We start from the raw sequence: 16,340 nt of genomic DNA on the forward strand, positions 1-16,340 counted from the left end.
TGAAGTCGGGACATACAGTATTACTCATTTGTGATGTCACTGCGCCGGGCAGAATTTTAGAAATTAAATACTCTAAATATTCATGATGAAGAACATTTTTGGCCAAATACCAAAAATTGCCCAAATTAGTTGTGGCAGTGACTGCTGAAATGAAGTGATACCTAGTCCCGAGGTTCTGTCTAAAAGCTTGGCTCTCATCTCCCAAGCGAATGGAGCACCGGGCCTGTGCATCTCTCAGGTGACAGCATACCGTGCTCTTCCCAGAATGCAAAAGATGTTAAGCAGGCCTGAAGTTTTCCCGTGTAATAATCAGAGAGTTTAGGGACAGACATAACCACGAAAGGGATCACCAATTCTTATCCCAGAGACCTCCGAGGGTGAGCCAAGAGAGCCAATTTCAAGAATCTCTAGGGGCTCCTGGGTGGCTCAGTTGGTTAAGCATCTGACTTCAGCTCAGATCATGATCTCACAGTTGGTTTGTAAGTTCGAGCCCCACGTTGGGCTCGCCTTGGCAATGCGTATCCTGCTTAGGGTCCTCTCTCTGCCTCTCTCCCACTTGCTATCTCTATCTCAAAATAAGTAAACCTTAAAAAGAATTTTAAGAATCCCTAATTGAAATAACTACTTCAAAGTTATATGTGCACTGCTTTGCTCATTGCAGAGTTGTTCCCAGTAGCCAAGACATAGAAACAACCTAAGTGTCCATCAACAGATGAATGGATAAAGAAAATGTGGTATACGTACCCGAAGAAATATCATTCAGCCCTAAAAAGGAAGGAACTCTTGCCAATTGCAACAACATGGATGGACTCGAGGGCAGTATGCTGGGTGAGGTAAGTCAGACAGAGAGAGAAAAATACTGTATGATCTCACTTATATGTGGAATCTAAAAATGCCAAACTCACAGAAACCGAGAGTAGAGTGGGCGGCTGCCAACGGCTGGGGAGCGAGAGAGAGGAGATGTCAGTCACAGGGTACAAACTTCCAGTTAGAAGATAAATAAGTTCAGTACACTAACTCTACTTAACAAGACTGTCTTATGTGCTTGAAAGTTGCTGAGAGAGTAGATCTTAAATAATTTCACCACCCCATCAAAAAAAAAAAAAGGTAATTACATAAGGCAATGGAGATGTTAACTAACCTTATTGTGGTAATCATTTCACAATACTTAAGTTCATTAAATCATCACATTGTACACCCTGAATTTACACAATGTTAGCTCTATCTCTAAAAGCCGGGGGGGGGGGTAGAAAAAAGGGGTAAAAAAGAAAGGTAAACTTCCTTTGGGGGAAAAAAAAGAATTCCCAAAGAAGGACTACACCATGTCACCAACTAGGTAACGAGGGCAAGATACCCTTGCAGGGAAAGCACATGGTGAACCTTTAAGAGCCTGGATATAAATCACCTTGGCACAAGACAAAGTGGGCCAATGGTCATGCTTCCTGCCAAAGGGCTCATGTCCAGGTTTCTGGAATGAATGAGATGCACCTCAGATGAAGGAAAACTGAAAAGCTTAAAAAGTATCCTCATTATCCTGTATGAACAAATCACCTTTTTTCATTTTATGTGAAACAGACACATTAAGAATATTTCTACAACTTAAGGGCACCTGGGTGGCTCAGTCGGTTGAGCCCTCATCCGACTTCGGCTCAGGTCATGATCTCACGGCTCGTGAGTTTGAGCCCCACGTCAGGCTCTGTGCTGATGGCTCAGAGCCTGGAGCCTGCTTCATATTCTGCGTCTCCCTCTCTCTCTCTCTGCCCCTCTCCCACTCATGCTGTCTCTCTCTGTCTCTCAAAAATAAACATTAAAAAAATTTAAAACAAATATTTCTACAACTTAAAAAGTATCACCATTACAAGTGTTCCCATATAACCCTGTATGTGAATTATACTTCAATAAAAAAGAGAGAGAGAGAGTAAAGCATTCCTCAGTCCTTGCCTGTTTGTATACCACGATCCGTGTAATAAATCTCAATTAAGAGTTAGGGCTTGAAGGAGAAAACTCACCTCCTGGTGAATTAGTATGTATCCTTTTATCATCAGATAATTAAAGTTTAGTCCTTCACTACATTTCATATTTCAACTGCCTAGGAACCCACTACTAAAATTAGTGCTATGATAATAATAGCTATTATTAGCCGACGTTTATCGTTTCATATATTATATAAGTTTCCATTTTTTTTATCTGTGGTGTAAGAGCCTAATTACTTTTCTTTCTTTTATTGTAAGTCGCCTCAAAGATACTTTGGCAGTAGGTAAGGTCTAAATAATAAATACATTACAAAATAATAATGACCATCTAGGGAAATACAATGATCCCAACTTACTTCCCACCTCTGATGTCCATCCAGGCCACACATCAGCTTCTACACACCGGGGCCCATAAAGTGAATCAACCCAACAAGGGTAGCTGGGTGCTTGCTGTAGGAATCCTAACCAGCCGGCCAGGGAAGTGAATGAGAAGGAAGGGAGAGTGAGACACAGATTTCCACCCAAGCCAGCGTGGTTGTTGAAGCAGAAAGGAACAGCCAGAGTTGGACAGGAGCCGCCTCATCTACATAGAGGACTTCAGATTCACCACTTTTAGAAACATTTAAAGAGCTGAAGTTGAGGGAGTCTGGGTGTATCACACTGCCCACAATGTGGAATATGTCCAACAGAGGGATGTTCACGGATGCAATAGGAAAAGACAAGACGTTTGCCTGTACCTCAACTACATTCCTATTACAGACGTGATTTCTGCTCAGAATGATCTGGAATTTTTAGAGCCCTGATTCTCCTCCCTCCCTTCCTTCCTTCCTTCTTTCCTTCCTTCCTTCCTTCCCTGTCCCTTCTCTCTCTCTCTTGGGACAGAGCCAAATATCAGTGGGAAGAAGCTGTGGGTGGTCTATATGAGAGCCTAGCAGTTCTGCAGAATTCCAGACAGGCTGGCCAGCTTAGTATTCCAGAGTCAGGCACAAAGTCTGTGCTCAGCAGGGTATGTGGAATTGAACTGAGTCTTTTCCAAATGACCATAGAGATTACTGAACAAAAATAGCAATGAAATCCACAAAACACTTGACAGTGTACCCATTCATTTGAAAACATTAACAAAACAGTGGTAGGGGTGGGGCAAGAATAAACCTTCCATATCTAGACCATTCAGATGGGAGTGCTCTATAAAGGTTCACTCATAAAGATGACCTTTGATTAGAAGGGTAAAAAAAAAAAAAAAAAAAACTAAAACCCAGCATTTAACTCAGTTAACAAAGAGGATCTCTTTTACAAGCATAGATCAAATGCATTGCCTCATGTGAATTCAGATGTGCATATATCTCAGACTGACCCGTACAAGTTAGCATAGGTAGACCCAGAGAACAATTGCGTCCCTCAGGCTCAAAGTGTGAAATGCAATGAGAGTCTTTATTAACTTGGGAAGGTGTTTATGCCCCTTGAAAGACACCCTTTGAATGGTTCCATCATCATTTAAACAAGTTATCTCTGGTCTCCCTCCAACTCCTTTGTGCTCTCTACAGTCAGTAACATAGATGCCATTACTTTTGAGGAAGAAAACTGCCTCCAATATTAGTCTCCCAAGCTACAAATGTGATTTAAAACCTCTCAACCAGCACTTTATCCATGGTAAGATGCATTGCCTATCCCCTGAGAAGTCATGAGTGCAGTCTCCCTTTAAGGGCACTTAAAGTGGACTGAAATTGAATAATCTTTGTAATTTACAATGGCTATTTCCCTCTGGTATAGAATAAAGTTGGAGACGCAGAGAGCCCAGGGAATCAGAGCAAGCCAAAGGATTTGGGGTTTGGAGAAGAGCCCACCATCGTTTCCACTCCTTATAACCACCCACCGTCAAGCCACAAATGAAAGAAAAGTATCTGTGCCCACAGATAATTTGAATGATTTCTCTGAATGTGAGTCATTTAGATGAAACATATGGAAACTCACTTTGGCAAAAATGAACGAGGGGAGGTAACGGGGAGCAGGAGGAAGAAAATCATCCATTTGACTAGATTACATCAAAAGCAAGGTTTTCTCAGGATGCCCCTTCCACATAACTCATATCCTCAATGAATTATTCCACATTTATAAAAACAGCTTATGCTCAATAGAAAGACTTTAAAAAATTGTCATGCCTCTTTTCACTTGGATTCAAAGGAGACAGAAGGAAATCTCTAGGCCTTAAATGTGATTACATTTCTATAATTTAGAGTACTGAATTTTTTCATTGGGCTGACTACTCTAATCAAAATAATAGGCATCCACCCAATCCACACTTCCTCCATTTCTTTGGTCCACCCTGTGGTGCACAAGCTGTGCTCCTTGAGGGCTTCGCCATTTGCCCGATTGTTAGACTGCAAAAAAACTGTACCAATACATATACTAGTCATGATGGTAACTACTGGCCAAAACGTTGTGGCATGGATGAAGCCATTCATATCCTCAATATGATACCATCAACATACACGTGGGAGAGTGGTTCTACATAGTACTGTGCAGGATGCTGTGTCAATAAAATCTTGTAAGTCTGCCCCACCCTGATTTTTTGAGGAGCATACAATTTCTGGTGAAGCTGATAAAGTTACAGATCTAAGTCAGAAGTATTGCACCAGATATTTTGGTGCTTATCAAGGAAGTGGCTACTGAACATTTAATGTAGGATGTCTGGCAAAGGCTACCAGTGCCCCTTCCAAGTCCCTTCTCTTTGTGTTTTGGATGACCCCCACCAGCAATTACCTGCCTCTCTGGACTTGAGAGTTTTCCCAGAGCCACAGAAGACCACTCAGTTCATGCGTGCAGGCCAGGGGTGCTGGGGAATTAGCACATCTCAGAAGCAGCCCTCAACCAATGACCAATGGCTGCTGGAGGGTAAATCCCTCAGCTCGTTCGTCTCTCCAGTGGGATAATTCTGAGCCTTGTGTTTTCTACTATTTCCCAGACTTTCCCTCCCAATATTATGCTCCAGTTGCTCACGTTGATGACTGGTTTACTAATTCATCCTTTATTAACTGCCTTCCCATCATCCCTGGATCAATTTCCACGTCCCTGCCAATGTTCCCAAAGAGACTCTTTTGCACTTGAATGTTTTGCCTGGGGTCAGCTTCTGAAAAGAACCCATATTAGGACAAAGTGAGTCCATCCTTTAGATGTGGTCAGGAAATGCATCAGTGACAGCATAAAGAGAGGAAAATAGACATCTCTTCTATGATCAAACTTGAGGGGATTCATGGATACGCCTGGGGGAGAGACACTGCTGGTCACCTACTTGACAGCAACTGTTCCTCCTCCATAGTCAATAGAAACCAGTTTGGTTTGGCAGCTAAGCCACTTTCTAGGCCCCTGAGGATGAGCCGAGCTCAGTGCAGATGAAGCATGAACATCCCATTCCCATTTGCTGATAATCTTTAGGTGAGGATAGTTGACGGACTGCCAGCTCATGAGACATATGCAGGAATGTACTGAGTTCTTTTCCCTTCTATAAACAGAGCTTGAAAAGTAAAAGGCTCCGTCTCTCTCTCTCTCTCTCTCTCTCTCTCTCTCTCTTTCGTCTTCATGTTCCTTCCTGTTTGAAGCACAATTGGGTGATACTTAGAGTAATTGTAGTCATCTTATACCCATGAGAAAAATGTTCTCAAGTTGCTAAACCAACCTCAGAACCACCTATCTCCACACTTCATTTATGTAAGATAAATGCTGGTTAAGACTTCTGTTACCTATACACCCATATTGTCCTGATTGATACAGATGCAATTCTAGGAACCAGCTTAATGAAGAGGCAAGAAGTCTCAAATGTGGCAATGGAAAGAGAAAGTCCCATATTACACTTTTCCTGTGTACCATAGTTCACTTGAAACTTTTAAAATGAAACAGTCTGATATTAATATTCCATTTCTCTCCCAGGATACTCCCCTTTCTATGCAGGGTCAACCTACTCACCACAGCTTGGGGGCTTAGGCCTGCTTCTGCCTCTGCCTGAATTGCTGTTCCCACAGGTCCTCATGGCACCATCTCTCGTTTCCTTCAGTCTCTGCTCAGTTGTCATCCCTTCAGGACAATCCCCTATATAATGGCACTACCCTTACCCTCATCATTTCCTCTCGAGGAAAGAGTGGATGGGGAAGAATGTGATTTGCTCCGTGAAGCCAGAAGGTTATTACCATCCTTATAATTGCTGTGTTAAAATTTGTGGGGTGGTCCAGAGTGACCACATTATCAAGAGCTAATGCTATGAATTCATGCACCATCAAAGAGACTGTCTGACCAATGCAAGATCAGGAAGCCCATTCCCTGCCAATTATTTTTAAATTTTTTTTAATGTTTATTTATTTTTGAGAGAGACAGAGACAGAATGCGAGTGGGTTGGGACAGAGAGAGAGGGAGACACAGAATCTGAAACAGGCTCCAGGCTCTGAGCTGTCAGCATGGAGCCCGATGCGGGGCTCGAACTCACGAGCTGCGAGATCATGACCTGAGCTGAAATCGGATTCTCAACCTACTGAGCCACCCAGGCACCCCTTCCCTGCCATTTTTAAGGATGTCTACACAGAATTTGGGAATCCTTATTTTAAAGGCCTTTTACTCACCCATCTATAGTAATCTTGTAGCTAATATTAAGAAATCATCTTTTTGGCTGACAAATTTCTTGTCCAGAGCTTTTCTGCTTTCCTTTTGTTTTGAGTAGATGGAAAAATTTGGGATATATGTCTTAATTGCCATATTTTAAGATTGTCACCAAATCAGCTTTTTTCCCTCAGGAGGTAAAAGAGAAGAATAGCTCTGAGCCGGTATGTCTAACCCTCTCCTTGAAATCTCTACTCGGAAGACACATCACTACCATAACTATGGTAGACATATGCTAGTCCTAAAAGCTATTCACATGGCCCCAATCCTTGGCCTTCCTCTACCTGTAAAGGCCAGAAAGCTAAAATACTGGATTTTCAAAACTCCATTTAGCTAGAAGTGGCCACAAAACTTAATTCAGGCCAATATGATGTAAGCCAAGTTCCTGGGTAGAGATTCCTCCCCCAAATAAACAAAAAAAAATCTTTGTTGGAATAAACCCCTTCATTTTGTAGCCCTCCATGCAACTTTCTACTTGGAATGCAGGTATGAGGGCAGGGTCACAGCAGCCATCTGGAACCCATGAAGAAATAAGCAAAAGGGTAAAGGACTACCCAACAAGGTAGGTAGACCAGAAAGCTGAAAAGAGCCTTACCATCCCTGAATTGTTGAGCTGCTTTATAAGACTTAGATTGCACAGCCTTGGGCCTCCCTGTCCTGTGACTCACACACATCCCTAGCTGTTTCAGCTATTCCAGGAGGGCTTTCTATTCTATGCAGCCAATCATTAATATAAAGACAGAGACTGACCTCATCAAACCCCCTCTCACCTGCCCCTTCTTCCAGTGTCTCTATCACAGTAAATGACACTGCCATCCTTTCGAGCCTATAGACCAAAACTCTGGGCATTATCCTTGACACTGTTCCCTCCTTCATGGCCGCATCCAATCCATCACTGTCTGAACGTCCTGCTTTAAGTCACCGTCTTAACTGTTAGTTCCAGATACCACTGTATCTCATCAAAACAGCCCCCTTGCTTATCTCTTTGTCCATGTGAAGGCCTCACTGTATCCAGTTTCCTTTTCAAAACACAAATCTAATCATTCACACACAAACTCACATACACTCTCTCTCTCTCTCTCTCTCTCACACACACACACACACACACACACTCACATACACATATATGCCTGCTTAAAAGCCTTCAATGGTTCTCCATATGTCCTGTGATCATGATATAAATATTTAACATGGCCTAAAAGGCCCTTTGGGCTTTATCCCCAGCCCGTCTCTCCAGCCCCAGCTTGTGCCAGCTCTCCTCTGAGTTTCAGCTTCCTGACCTTCATTTCTAAGAAGCTTCCTATTCCCTCTCTCCAAAAGGTCTTTGCACAGACTCTTTCCTGTGGATGGAAAACTTCTTTTGCCCCTACCCTTTGCTATTTGACTTCTGGAAAGTTCTTTTTGTTCATTCAGAACACAGTCCTGGCTCTTCAACCTCAGAGAATTCTTCTCTGGCCCAGCTCAGGAGTTAACCAAAGATCCTCTGTTTAACATGGCCACAGACCATCTTCCCTTTTGCAGACTCTCCAGTTGTAATCATGCATCCTTCGTGGGATAAGTTGTTTACTTGAGAACAGGGTCTCTGTCTGATTTTCAACTCTACCTTTGATTGCATTCTCCATGCCAAATATGATGCCTACCACATAGTAGGCGCTCAATAAATACTTGTTGAACAAGGATTGAATGGGATAAAGCCATATAGCCCATTTGGTCAACCATCTCCTAAATAATTGATGAGTAATATTATATTATCTAATCAAAATGAAACTAAAAAAGATGATTGAGATAATACTGAAAAGATACAGAGCTTTACTGGGCCACAAACATTTGGCGAATTGACAAATTTTGCCATCTCACCAATGGTATCTATGTCAGGCTCTGCATCATCTGACACATGGATGGACTAGGTTGAGCTGTGGTGTGGAGTGGGCACGTGCTCTGGACAACCGAGGCTCCACTATGATAATGGTGGCCCTAAGACCTAATCCAGATTCACAGGTTCTGTTGCAAATATGTTCTAATTGGAGAAATAAGCTGTGGGAGAGGCCTTTCTCCTTTACCCCCAAGTAACTATCCACCTGAAGATTCCTTAAACATGGGGGTGTGAGTCTCAAACCACTGACTGAAAAAGAGGCCGCATGGGAACTTGCCCTCACCGTTCAGAAACCCCCTCACCAGGCAACATTAAAAAATGGTAAATGGGAAAATTGAAGACGGGGGAACAACTGACAGGAATGACGAGAAATTATATTGGTCTGGAGGGTCTCAGTTTTGAAAAGGTCAAGTTTTTCCTCAAGAAGGGGGCGCTCTTCCTTCCTTAATGGTTCTCCCAGTGATTGGATCACCAAGATGTGTAGATTCTCACTTCCCATCTAATTCATGTGACACAACCAAAGGAAGCACGGGGTGGGGAGACAGGTTGTGTTTTGTGGGAGAGAATAAACAGGTGCCTGGGAGGTGCCTAGAATCTAGGCAAGACCTTTATGTAGTGACCCTACCAGGGTGGTCAGAAAGGAGTGGAGAAAAACAGGATGAATGGTATGGCATGTAACATTTCCCTCCTCTTCCCCCCAGGCCCACCAAACTCCATTTTATTCTATTCCTTGTAAGAAAAAAATTTTAAGGGTCAGAAGCCATGGATTTAAACTTCTAACCTGCCACAGATGACCTTTGTGATGCAGGCAGGTCATTTAATCTCTCTGATTCACATTTTTTTTCATTGGCAAATAGTAGGTGGAACCCAACTGGCAAATAAAGATGGACCCCAACACAGAATTGTCCAAGAATCAATAATATCATGTATGTGAAAGCCATGTGTACATTGCAAAGCTTATGTCTTCACTAGCAAATTTAATTGGACTTCTCATTCCAGACTGTATGTACTGTATTTATATTTTTTCAAATTAAAATTATTTTATTTGTCCGTAATTAAAATCAAGTGGATGATAAATACAATAGGGTGACTAAGAATTTTGATTTTTTAGATAAAAAATAATTGCTTATTCAGCTTATTACGATTCTCTTTAGCTCATCTCTTTACTGTATTAGGACACCATAGAAGTATGCATTTATTCACCTCCGATGAAGGAAGATGATTCTCCCAAGGGCCACACCGTAAACATTGGGCAGCTTTTCTGAAACTTGGTACCCTCTCTGTTGGCTCCCTCCCTCTTTCATATGACATTTCCTCAAATGCTTGTAGAACTTTTCTTCCCTAACCCTATTCAGTGGTACCTTGTAGAAAAAGAAGGCTTCAGACTATCTCCAGAAGTAAATTGCAGTTTCTACTCATAGGCACCAGCTGTTTATGATGTGACCTCCAAGAGCTTTCATCGTGGCTGGGAGAGATGTATTAGAGGCTTTCTTTGGGCAGGGGATTGGGACATCTTATGTGCAAATCTGTATTTGAGGATCCCAATCCCAGTGAAAAGTGTGACTCCTCTGGTTGTAACATTACAGCCTATGTGGACACAAACCCAATGCCCCTGGAAGCAACCCCAAATCCTCACCACCACTGACTCATGGATAGCATTAAAAGTGCCCACATTTTCCCACAAGGTGATAAAAAAAAAAAAACCTGTGTGGGTCCCTGACCCTACAGTGACGAGAGTGTGCATGCATGTGTGTGTGTGTGTGTGTGTGTGTGTGCGTGTGTGATGTATTAGAATGTTTGCAGTTTGTCAAGAAATTTTATTGGCATTAGCTATCTTTTGCAAAGTGTTCAACTTCCCACTTTGGAGAAAGGACAGTACCAATGTTAATTATTGCAGAGCCCCTGTGAACAAATTGTGAAGCGACAATGGAGGTGCAGACAGAATTGTGTTTTGATTACCCAACTGCCACAAGTCACATATGCTGATGGCCAGAAATCTCACTATTTGATCATCTGGATTGATTGAGAAGACTCCTAGTTCAGAGGTGTGGAGGTAGGAAGGAGGATCTTTCCTAACCTTGCCATTTCCCATCCCAAAAACTAACATTGAGTTTGAGGTTGAGAGCTCAAACAGTATCTTCCTGCTGGCTAGCATGACCCTCTTGGAAAAAGATTCCAGTCTGCTCACGAGAGAACTCCAAAGCATCTGAAGTCCACTGGAACACTCCAGTAATTAAAACACAACACCACTAGTACTTTTCAAAGTGCTAGAATGGGCATAAAGAAGAACTAACCCAATCGCCTCTTTATGCAGGTGAGGAAGCTGAGCCCCTGAGCAAGGTTGGAGAGATGCAGAGAGGTAAACCCAGTCTCCCGTTTCCAGACAGGTCCTTTCTCACTGGACCGTGCTAGGTCTGCCGAGTTACAGCAGTAAAGGGTCACTTTACACGTCTCACAGAGAAGTGCTCACTGCTTTCGATCTCTAGGTTCTGTGGGTCCCTCTCGGAGCCGTATTTCATACCCCATCTCCTTTCTGTCTCAGTCAGCTTGGACGGCCATTAAAAAAAAAATCATAGGCTGAGAGACTGAAACAACATAAATTTATTTTTCTACAGTTTTGGAGGCTAGAATTCCAAGACCAAGGAGTGTATATAGCGTCTACTGAGGGCTCTCTCCTTGGGTTTTCACTCAGCCACCTTCTCATATGGCTTTTTCTCTGTTGGTGCATGCAGAGACAAAGAGACCTCTTCACCCTCTTCTTATGAGGCCCCCAAACCTACAGATTAGTACCTGACCTTCAGACCCCATTGAACCTTAATTATCTCTTAAGAGCCCTGTCTCCAAATACAATGACAATGGGGGTTAGGGGCTTCATTGTATGCTTTTTGGGGGGACACAATTCAGTCCATAGGATTTTGCATCCTTCTACTCAAGAATCTAATTTTACAACGCTTGAACTTCAACTAGGCATTTGAAGAACATCAAATTGTACTAAGACTATCATTTATGGTTTCCAAATACAGCCACAGCAGGACAAATGCTACAACCCTTATCCTATAACAAGCAAGGTATTCCCTTCACGCAACACACACAATCCCGATCTACCATGTCTGAGAAACGTGAGTCCTGAGCATCTGTTTTGCATGAATAAAGGAAACAAATAATTCAGTATACCATGTCTTAACTTTAATGACGTCCAGATAGACTACAGCAAGATTGATGTACTATGAACTTGCTTTAAATGGGACTCAACCCACAATGTTTTCACCAGTCACCAGGCAGCCAATTAAATACCAACCAGCCAGCGAGCTGTTTGCCAAAACAGAGGCCAGGCAACCTCATTACCGATAAGGTTAATTTAATCAGTTACTTTTGCTAAGTGCCTGTGAGTCACTCCCAAAATTTAAAACACAAATACAAAACATGAGTGGAAGCATTTCCTACGCGGGTATCATTCCTCATGCCTCTCTCTGCCCACCCATTTCCCATCACCTGCCTAAACGCCCCTGTGTACTGACAACCAGCATTTTTTTTTTTTTTAATGAGACCTAAGCTTAGGAGCCTCAAAACCAGGAACAGCAAGATGTGCCCTCTTTTGTATATTTGGAAATCTGATATAGCTGCATGCATTTGTGTGCTATAAGAAGAGTCCTCTGAGCCCACAACTGGAAGGTGTTCTCATGTTGGGAGCTCTGCAAAAGAAAGGAAAAAGAAAGAGAAAGTTTAACTCTAAAGCGGGAAAGAATCTGTGCTGCGGCTGGTGGCATCCAGAGATGGGCAACCCGGAAGAAGCACTGTGTGTACGCACAGGTGTCTGGGACTCTGCAATCTGTCCGGTTGGGCATACTGGACATGGAGGCTGAACCACTGGGTCTCCTCCTTCCTCTTCTTCATACCTCAGGGGAACTTCTCTCACAAACTACAGACTCTGGCCGATGGCTGAAATATACACGTTTTTCTCATGGGCGTCAAGGAAAGCACAATATGACCATAACGTTAAGTCTCTGAGAAGCCAAAAACAGAAATTCGAGTGGGCCGGCCAGCATTACACCGATGGCCTTTTACTTCTTCCAGGCCAGGATGGTCAAGGCCAACCCTGACTTTTTTGCAGTTAAATGGTGATGCTCACAGTGAGGCTTAGGCCCAGGTGTGGATGTAACGGGAAGAAACTTAGCATGTCTGACTCCATATTGCTTCTATTACCCTTACTGCTGTGACTTATAGCTTAGAAACTTCTGCTTAGCCCTGCACATAGGCATGTTAATCATTGAAGGAAGTTTGGTGACAGCTAAGATTTGCAAAAACCACTCTTTGCCCAAAACCTACATCACCCGAGAAGATAAATATGTACAGAAACAATAATGTTATGTTTAAGATTTAGAGAAATGGCATGAACAGATTCCTATACTCAAAGATCAACTGACCAAGGACAGAAAAGTTCCAAAACCTGCCTTGCACCCTTGTGGGCGCCTGACTGGCTACAGACCTCAGTCACCTCTTGACCCCAGCTCCCTCCCACTCCCCCCCTTTCCTAACATCAAAGTTCATGCTGAGGAGAGATGATCCTTTACGACAACAGTCCATCATCTCAGTTTGCTGACTTTCCAAATAAAGTCACTTTCCTATCCCAGCACTTTCCCACCCCCTCAACTTATCAGCCTGTCATGCGGCAAACAGAATGAGCTAGTACTCCGTTATGTGAATAAGGATATTTAGCGATAAAGACGTAACGCATGCAAATGCATTCACTATAGAAAAGTAACAGTATTGGTCAATAACCATCCTAATGGCTGCTTTACAAAGTTAAATTAGAATGGGATATTTTGAAACTGTATCTGAGATAAGACCTTTCATTGAAATAACCCACAGATTTAAAATAAAATAGATTGCAGATTTGAGATTAAGTGATTAAGGACTAGGAGAAAAGGTGGACAAGTATTATATGACCTAAGGATGGGGGAGGCATCTCTAAGTATGATACCAATGGCAGAGGTCACAACAGTAACAGCTGTGACTGCCCGAAAAATAAAAGCAATCAAATGAAAGAAAAAAAAGCCCAAAAGAGTAACCCCCAAAACAGCAAAAGTCACTATCGTAAACAAGTAGTACATCAACAAAATTGAAAGCCAACAGCTAATGAAGAAAACATGTTGATAACAGAAAACAACCAAAGTATGCTTACGTACACAAAGTAGTTAAAATTCAGTAAGAACCCTGGTGTGATCTCATACCAATGACTGTTTTCTTGAGCAGTAGACAGCGCCCACCTCAGTGCACACCGCCACCCCATGGCTGACTTGATGGGGCTGGACATGAACTCTTTTCTTTTGTCAACTATGGCTGACAGTATTATTTATCCACCTTCGTGGATGATGATTAAAATGAGCACCACCCATCTCTAAGAACAGTTTAAGGGCTGGTGCAAAGGCAAAGAATTAGGAGGGCAGTCCAATGAAAATAACAGCAAGTTTGAAAATGTCTGTACAAGTGATGAATTCCCTTGGCGGCTTTGAAATAACAACACCTGTGACTGGTGGTTAAAAGGTGGTTCGGGGCTCATGCATATTAATGAACAGCACTTAGTGCTGGAGGAAGAGGCCGAGTCAGAAGACAAAGAAGAGAAGCGAAATTCCTAAATGTATCTGGAAAGCAATCAGCCCTTGGAAGTGGTGGCAAGGTTCCACACAAAAAATCAAACTTGCTATCGAAGGTGATGATGATCATGATGAAGGAGGAGGTACAGGTGGAGGAGGAGAAGGAGGGAGAGAAGAAGAAGTAGAAGGAGGAGGAGGAGGATAAGTGGAGGAGGAGGCGGAGGAGGAGGAGAAAAAAGAAGAGCGGAGAAAACATTCCAGTGAAGAAATTGATATGAGATACTCTAGCCAAAAATGTACAAAAATCAAACCAGAATGGAAAAGACTCAAAACCGTGAACATCAAGATCAAAAGGTCAAGAATTCTCAAAAAAAAAAAGAAAAAAAGAAACTAAGAAAAAAACTTCTAACACATCAAACAGACCTAGTTCTGTAGAAGACATTAAAGCAAAAATGCAAGCAAGTATGGAAAAAGGTGATTCTCTTTCTAAAGTGAAAGCCAAGCTCATCAATTATATGAGGAACTGCTTCTGGATGACTGATCCAGAGGCTATTTAAGATCTCTGGCAGTAGAGGACGTTTCTTTAGGAAAAAAGCTTAAACGGTTTGTTAAAATTTTCCATCTCATTTTATTTCTGTTAACACTTGATATCTGGTTGTCCTTTTTATAATGCAGAGAGAAAACTTTCCTTACTCTGTCTGATAAATGTGGTCCAGCTTGCATTGCCAATACGTTGTCCAAAATGCCTGTTTAGTTTTTAAAGGCAGAACTCCACCTTTTGCTTGGTTTTAAATATGTGTGGAATGCTACAGCAGAACATAGTAGTAGGATGGTCAGACAAGTGGAGAAACAAAATCTTATGTGTGAAATAAGCTCCGTTTTTTAATAGAGTTAAAAAAATCAATGAGAAAAAGATGAGCAAGCACCTCAGTGGAAAAAATAATAGTCAAAGGAGGGCGCCTGTGAGGCTCTTGTCAGTTAAGAGTCCAACTTCGGCCCAGGTCATGATCTTGCAGTTTGTGAGTGCAAGCCCCGCATCGGGCTGTCTGCTGTCAGCACAGAGCCTGCTTTGGATCCTGTCTCCCTCTCTTTCTGCTACTCTCCCTCTCTGTCCCTCTGTCTCTCTCTCAAAAATAAATAAACATTAAAAAAAATAAAAACATTTCTTTAAAAAAATAAATAAAATAATAGTCAAAGGACATGAGCGGGCAATTTACAAACACAGACACCCAAATGTTTTTTAATATGTCCTTCCTAACCGGAAAAAGTGAAAAATATAAACATGCAATTTTTCATTGATCAAATCGGCCATTCAAAAGAAAGAAATAATGAAACCCAGTGTTTGGAAAAAATGTGGGGGACCCCATAAACCAGGTGGGAATGACAGTTGATGCAATTTTTTCCAGGTTGACAATTTGACACCAGGAATCAAATTCCTAAAATTTCCATCCCATTTGACATTGGAATTCCAAACTTAACCTAGGGAAAGCATTGTGGATAAGCACAAACTGAAGCTAAAACATCCATCAGAGAGAGAAATAATATCGGGTACATTAACTAAACATACCATGGAGCACTCAGCAGTGATTTAAAATTACATTGGAAAGCTATTAAGTTTTGAGGTAAGTGTCTAAACAGTTTGATCCTATACTTATAACCATATAATATATACACATAAATACATAAGTAATAGATATAGAAAAAGACTAAAGGAATATAAGTAGAGGTCAGTGGTGGCCATCTAGAATGAGATCATAGATGACACTTATTTTGTTCTTTTTGCTTTTCCATTGGTCCTAAATTTTCTTCAGGGAACATGTAGCTTTCTATACCAATAAACAACTTGTTTTTTAAAAATAGAATTTTAGAGGAAAACCCAAGAGTACAACAGGCTTATATTTCTCCCACCAAACTAAATGGCTTTCACTTAACTGCTTCCAAAGATCACGCTGCCTCTCTCTCCCCCCGATCTGCATCCAACTTTGTAATAATTTCCTTCACATCATGAAAAAATTATCCAAAACCCCAAGCTCACTCATCCAATTAACTCTCTACCTCTTCCATACTCAATATTCAATTAACATCGAATCATTTCAAGTCTTGCTATTTTAAAAACTGCTCTGGCTAATCTGTTTTTTTTTTTAAACAATCAGCCCTTCTTTCTACTTCCGAGCCTTCAAAAATATCTGAGGACAAGAGAATGTTTGTAGACAAGTCACTCTTTGTTCTGTGCAGAGATACTTCACCGACCCTCCG

General features: G+C 41.9%; 1 pseudogene; it reads left to right on the plus strand.

Moving 5' to 3' along the window:
• The first annotated feature begins 800 nt into the window (after nucleotides 1–800).
• On the plus strand, nucleotides 801–14,656 carry LOC125919161 (nucleophosmin-like; annotated as a pseudogene).
• Nucleotides 14,657–16,340: the final 1,684 nt, after the last annotated feature.

The sequence above is a fragment of the Panthera uncia genome, chromosome D4 (assembly GCF_023721935.1).
Source record: "Panthera uncia isolate 11264 chromosome D4, Puncia_PCG_1.0, whole genome shotgun sequence".
NCBI classification, from domain to species: Eukaryota; Metazoa; Chordata; class Mammalia; order Carnivora; family Felidae; genus Panthera; species Panthera uncia.